Raw genomic sequence first — 6,214 nt, 5'->3', positions numbered from 1 at the left:
AAGTCAGTGTCGAAGTGGTCGAGGCAGAACCGCTCGTTGTGGTTGAAATCGAAGGTCGCTCCGGACTCGCCGCCTGAGAAACATTGGCCGGAGATCCGGAAGCGGATGCTCTTGTCAGAGTCTTCATTGCTCAGCGAGGGCATTTTACTCTGATTCTGGTTAAATTTTGAGATTGAGCAAGAAATCTTTCCTCACAGTCGACACGAGTGCAGAAGAGTCTATTATCTGTGCTCGAGTGATGTAAAGAATGTGAAATGAGGATAATTTTACACAAACACACGGGTTGAGATTGTGCACCGCCAAACAATCATTCAACACACAGTTGACTTAAAATATTTTCGTGCACAACTTTGCATTAATAATCACAATAATAAAGATTGCCTTCATAGATGGTGTGAAAAACAAACAGACACATCAGGGGGATTAGCTCAAATGGTAGAGCGCTCGCTTAGCATGCGAGAGGTAGCGGGATCGATGCCCGCATCCTCCATTATTTTACGTTCTCACATCTCACCAGGTAATTAATGTTTTTGAATTGGAATCAAGATGAAAACGTGAACATGACAAAATGAATTAAATTCTTCAACGTGGAAACTTAACGTTTTCCAAATGAAATTCAATAGACATCTTGTTAAAACCTGTCATAAGAGAAAGAGATAAAATCTCCTTGGCTTCATCATTTCGAAAAACACGGGACTCTTCAAGCGAGGGTAGTGGGTTCAATCCCCCATATTTGGCATGAATTAATCTTTGGTTGTTTTTATCTCTGATGCTCAAGAAATGTTGTGGCTCAAACCCGCCGCAGAGCCTCGAAGGCCCTGATTTTTTTCTGCTGTGAACAAACTTTGGTACATCATGGGTAATGAAGGCTGTCATCAAGTTTCATCAAAATTGTGTCGTTTTGGAGAAGAGAGCAAATACCTCTTTTGGGGGGTACAAGATCTCCCGTCCCCATCGAACCCTTCAGTAATCGCAGATTTTGATGCGATGGATTCATTTTGGGACATTATGGGTCATGATGTTTGTGGCCAACTTCCATAAAAATCGTGTGTTTGGTTCAGGCGATGATGTCTGAAGTGATACAGATAGACTGACGACTGACTGATTTACTCACTCAGCGACGGACAGTGATCAATCGCATAAGCTCACCTGAATAAAGTCCAGGTGAGCTAAAAACCCAGGCAGGGTCTGGGTACATTTTCACACTCTGGCAGTCGACAAAGGTGTCCCAAGGGACTCACCGCAAAGCAGCACGAGGGACGACTCTCTCTTCTCCCGATCATTTTGGGGATGTAAGGGGTTTCAACGCACACACCAATTATCTGCTGTTTAAAGGCAGTTACCCACATCAATGGTGCGAAGCATAAACGCTCGGACTCCAACTGAATATTCCAAAAACAAGTTGTCCCCCTGCTTACACATAAACCCATTCAAGGTGATTCTTTCAACCGATTCACCTGCTGCTCCACATGCAATTGCTCTCTTTGATTTTGGGCCTGGCACTCCAATTTTCCTTAACCTGTGCTCCTGCAAAATCTCGTGGATGGGCAGTGTGGCCCCCTCATCAGGATTCACAACCAATGCCAACTCTATGGTGCGAGTCCTCTGAGTTCTCCAAAGAGAGGTTTGTTCCATGACATTCAAATTGCGAATCCTCCTGAACCCTCTCTGGCTCCCAATGTGGTTGCAGTTCCCCATCAGTACCCAATATGTGACACTCATCATTCTCTTTGCACCTTGTCTATTCTGAAGAGAATTCAATTTCGGGTTCAGTTGGTCGGATCGCGGAATCCATTTCACAACGCACACATCCAAATGTGTAATCTCCAACAGGAAGAATCCTGACTCAGCCCTCTGTTATTTGGGTGAGCTCCTCCTTCGCACCATTGACCAGAGGGAACACATCATCCGTGACAATTGCCGGCTCGTTCCCGACTTTTGCTGGATGCTACCTGTTGCTGTGTGTTTCCAATATCATCTGCTCCACCCTCATCTTGTTCCTTCCGCCACCCTTTTCTGCTTCTCAGCCTTCTTTTTATCCTCTTCGGCTTTCCACTCTGCCGTTCCAGTCTCCATTGCGATCTTCATCCCTGCCTCTCTTCTTTCGCTCTCAGACTCTCTTTCTTTTCCTTCTTGGTGTTTTCCTGCCATTCCTGCTCTGCCCCATCGGCTCTGTCACGCAACGAGTGTTGTTCTGCTCCATCGGTTCCCTCAACATGTGGGTCCTGCTCTGTCACATAAAAACAGTCATAATTCCATTCTTTCAAAACAAGAGCAGTTCGTTCTCCATGGCAGATTAAAATATTCTCACTGAAATTTTTTTCGAACAATTTGCGTTAAAAAAAAAACCGCTTTGTTTTCGCTGCAGGTCCGAATCTCACTGTCTGACAACAATGAATTCTCTGACACCAACGAATGATACCATCATTATCAAGATATCACAAATATCATGAGATCAATGACAACCAACATCTTGAAGACGAGACCATGAGTACAATCACCTTGGCCTTCTCAAAGCATGACAGAAACCATCACGAGAACGATCATCACACCCCGACACGATCAAGAGGATTATTGACACCACTACTGCATTCATAACGGCCTCCATGACCCTTGGTCAGTTTGTTGAAAGGGCATGCCCACAGGTCGGTGTGGCTCACCACGTCTGTAGCCGTGGGTGTGTTTGCTGAAGCTTCGCAACACCACCTCCACAGCTTCCCTCTGGGCCCCCCTTGTCCCGACCGCACCTCCTGCAGCCGAAGTCAGTGTTGAAGTGGTCGAGGCAGAACCACACTCGTGGTTGAAATCGAAGGTCGCTCCGGACTCGCCGCATGAGAAACATCGGGCGGCGATCCTGAAGCGGATGCTCTTGTCAGAGTCTTCATTACTTAAGGCCCACTCACACCTTGACGTTTTAGCCAGGAATGGCAACGTATAAAAACGCACGTAAAACGTTGGCGTACGCTGAAGTTTTGAGTTTTTTTTTTTTAAGTTTTGGTCGTCTTCATAACGTGTTGGTCGGATCCATAACGTATTAGTAACGGGCACAGAACGTGTCGTGTTAAAGATAACTTACACCAACGAATGCTTCGCCTGTTGTCGGTGTTCACAAACTATGCCCAACGATTAGTTTAACTTCGTCATAGTGTGCTGCACGTATCGCCGACGAAGTCCTGGCGTTCTCTGTTAAAAACCTGCCACTCGCCGATTTAAATCATAACCGCCTGAAAATTGGAAGTGTCGACATCGCAGTCACACCTTGACGATTTAGCCAGCGTATGCCGACCTATGAAAAATGTGTCTAAAACGCTGGGACACGTCAAATACGGTATGGGTAAGTTGAGTATACGTTAGCAGCATGAAGAAAAACAATGAAGTATGCTGTCATATTACGTGGTGCGTCGAGTACGTCATGAAATTTCAAGCATGCTGAAAATCTTACGACGTACTCGACGTGTGGCTCACAAGTTCCGCATACGCTGGCGTAAGTTCTCGGCACGCTCTGCAATCATTTACACACGTCGGACACACGTTACTTGTAAGTTACTCATAAGTCGAAACACGTCGAGGTAATGTTTAGCATACCCGAAACTTAATTTTTAACCTACGAGTAACGTGCTTTGAACATATTAGTAGTGTGCTTTGAACCTTTGAGTAGCGTGCTTTGAACCTATGTGTAACGTATCTCAAACGCACATTGGCGTATGCAGACAAATTTGATTGATGTCTTCCGGATGACCACAGAACTTACTGAATGTGTTTCTAACTTACAGCTACCGTATATTGGCGTATTGGCAGCGTTTAGGGGAATTGGTATATACAAATGGGCTTCACAAGAGGAACCCGCCAGTGTTCCTGACTCCACGTTGAGTAGATGTCAATGTCACTGGCAGTAGCAGTAGTAGTAGTAGTAGTAGTAGTAGTAGTAGTAGAAGTAGTAGTAGTTCGAGAGAATTTAGTAATGTCGATGTTATTAGTAGTAGTAGTAGTAGTAGTAGTAGTAGTAGTAGTAGTAGTTCGAGGGAATTTAGTGATGTTGATGTTAGCAGTAGTAGTAGTAGTAGTACGAGCAGCAGTAGTAGTAGTTCGAGAGAATTAAGTGATGTCCATGTTGGTAGTAGTAGTAGTTCGAGAGAATTTAGTGATGTCCATGTTGGTAGTAGTAGTAGTTCGAGAGAATTTAGTGATGTCCATGTTGGTAGTAGTAGTAGTTCGAGAGAATTTAGTGATGTCGATGTTAGCAGTAGTAGTAGAAGTACTAGTTGCAGTGGGAGTAGTTTGAGAGAATATAGTGATGTCGATGTTGGTAGTAGTAGTAGTTCGAGAGAATTTAGTGATGTCGATGTTGGTAGTAGTAGTAGTTCGAGACAATTTAGTGATGTCGATGGTAGTATTAGTAGTAGTAGTTCGAGAGAATTTAGTCATGTCGATGTTGGTAGTAGTAGTAGTAGAAGTAGTTCGAGAGAATTTAATGATGTCGATGTTATTAGTAGTAGTAGTAGTAGTTCGAGAGAATCTAGTGATGTCGATGTTGGTAGTAGTAGTAGTAGTAGTAGTAGTAGTGGTAGTAGTGGTAGTAGTAGTAGTACTTTCAAGTAACGTGTTGCAAAGTGTGAACAACGTTCGTGTTGCGTGCTCATAAAACGTTACTCAGAGGTTAGAAATAAGTTTCGGGTACGCTAACCTTAACCTCCACATGTTTCGACTGATGAGTAACTTACAAGTAACGTGTTTCAACGTGTGTCAACGATTGCATAACGTGCCTACAACTTATGGCCAGCGCAGCAGAACGTGAGTCATACGCCGGCATACGTCGTAAAATTTCAAGCATGAAAAAATTTGAGGAAAACCCAAAAGTTCAACGTTTAAAGCCAGCGTACTACCACTTATGGCAGTGTTTTTCAGCGGGGTCTCAACATATACAAAACGTACCCATAACGTATTCGACGTGTACCAGCGTTTTACACAAATTTTTGCAAAAATCGGCATAAGCTGGCTAAAACGTCAAGGTGTGACTGGGCCTTTCGCGAGGGTATTTTACTGTGATTTTGGTTAAATCTTAAGACTGAGCAAGGAATCTTTCCTCACAGTCGACACGAGTGCAGAAGAGCCTATTGTCTGTGCTCGAGTGATGTAGAGAATATAAAATAAGGATAATTTCACACAAACACAAGGGTGAAGATTGTGCACCGCCAAACAATCAATTGACACACAGTTGACTTCAAATATTTTCGTGCACATCTTTGCATTAATCATCATAATAATAAAGATTGCCTTCATAGATCGTGTGAAAAGCCAAACAGACACATCAGGGGGATTAGCTCAAATGGTAGAGCGCTCGCTTAGCATGCGAGAGGTAGCGGGATCGATGCCCGCATCCTCCATTATTTTATGTTCTCACATCTCATCAGGGAATGAATAGTTCTGAAATGGAATCAAGATGAAAACGTGTGAACATGACAAAATGAATTAAATACTTCAACGTGTAAACTTTTCGTTTTCCGAATGAAATTCAATATACATATTTTGAAAAGCTGTCATAATAGAGTGAAACAATATCTTCCTGGCAACTTCAATTCGAAAAGCATGAGACTCGAAATCCTCAGGTTGTGGGTTTGACCCCCAAATTTGGTGTGAATTAATTTTTGGTTGTTTATTTGTCTCTGATGCTCGGGAAATTTTGGGGCTCAAACCCCCGCAGAGCCCCTAAGTCCCTGATTTTTTTTTCTACTGTGAACAAACTTTGGTACATCATGGATAATGAAGGCTGTCGTCAAGTTTCATCAAAATTGTGGGTGTCGTTTTGGAGAAGAGAGCAAAAACCTATTTTGGGGTGGTACAACATCTCCCGTCCCCATCGAACCCTTAAATGAGCATAGATTTTGAGGCGGTCGATTCATTCTGGTACATTATGGGTCATGATGGTTGTGGCCAACTTTCATAAAAATCGTGTGTTTGGTTCAAGCGATGATGTCTGAAGTGATTCAGACAGACTGACTGACCGAATGACTGGTTCACTCAATCACCGACGGACACTGCTGAATCACATAAGTTCACCTGAATAAAGTCCAGGTGAGCTAAAAACCCAGGGAGGGTGTGGGTACATGTTGCGACTCTGGGGGTTGACAAAGGTGTCCCAACGGTCTCACCGCAAAGCAGAGGAAGGGAGGACTCTCTCTCTCTTCTTCCAATCATTTTGGGTTGTAAGGGGTCT

General features: G+C 43.6%; 2 non-coding genes across 2 annotated transcripts; both read left to right on the top strand.

Annotated features, from left to right (window-relative positions):
• Positions 1-417: 417 nt before the first annotated feature.
• TRNAA-AGC (transfer RNA alanine (anticodon AGC)) lies at positions 418-490 on the top strand. The gene has a single exon. It is a non-coding gene; the product is annotated as a tRNA-Ala (tRNA).
• Positions 491-5,311: 4,821 nt separating this feature from the next.
• Positions 5,312-5,384, top strand: TRNAA-AGC (transfer RNA alanine (anticodon AGC)). The gene has a single exon. It is a non-coding gene; the product is annotated as a tRNA-Ala (tRNA).
• The last annotated feature ends 830 nt before the right edge of the window (positions 5,385-6,214 follow it).

Source organism: Eptatretus burgeri, chromosome 11, assembly GCF_056783735.1.
Source record: "Eptatretus burgeri isolate ZD-2024b chromosome 11, Ebu_testis_v1, whole genome shotgun sequence".
NCBI classification, from domain to species: Eukaryota; Metazoa; Chordata; class Myxini; order Myxiniformes; family Myxinidae; genus Eptatretus; species Eptatretus burgeri.
The sequence above is the reverse complement of the archived record's forward strand: the minus strand, read 5'-3'. Positions and strand labels throughout refer to the sequence as shown.